Below are 482 nucleotides of genomic sequence, written 5' to 3' on the forward strand. Positions count from 1 at the left end.
AATAAATTGATGCAATTTACTATTATAGGCCTAATCAATAAATTCCTCATCAACCGATATAACCTTGGAATTATTGACATAACATTACTGATGTACACACCCTTCAGTGTGAAATGTGGCTCTCTTTGCAAGCGCATCTAACATCTAAGGAAAGAAGAGCTTAGATTTGTACCAGATAAAATCATTTTGTTATCAACATTAATACATTATGCTAATTTTCATCTTTGTAAGCGCAAAAGACAGTGCAAATTATTTCTGTGACAGTCTTTTGAAGTGTTTAAAGCTCCATTTTATCCCATACATAGTCAAAATATTGGGGGATGATTCAATGGACCATCCCCCCCCCTTGTCAAATATTGGGGGGGGGGATATATTCAGTGTGTCTTTTTGAAATTAAACTAAACATTTATATCTCTGATTTGAAACAATCTCATTTGAACTATTATACTCATAAGCATAGCATGGTGCAAGTTTGAAAGAGT

This window comes from Anneissia japonica, unplaced genomic scaffold (assembly GCF_011630105.1).
Source record: "Anneissia japonica isolate Jap-2015-1 unplaced genomic scaffold, ASM1163010v1 scaffold285010_len649756_cov215, whole genome shotgun sequence".
In the NCBI taxonomy this organism is placed as follows: Eukaryota; Metazoa; Echinodermata; class Crinoidea; order Comatulida; family Comatulidae; genus Anneissia; species Anneissia japonica.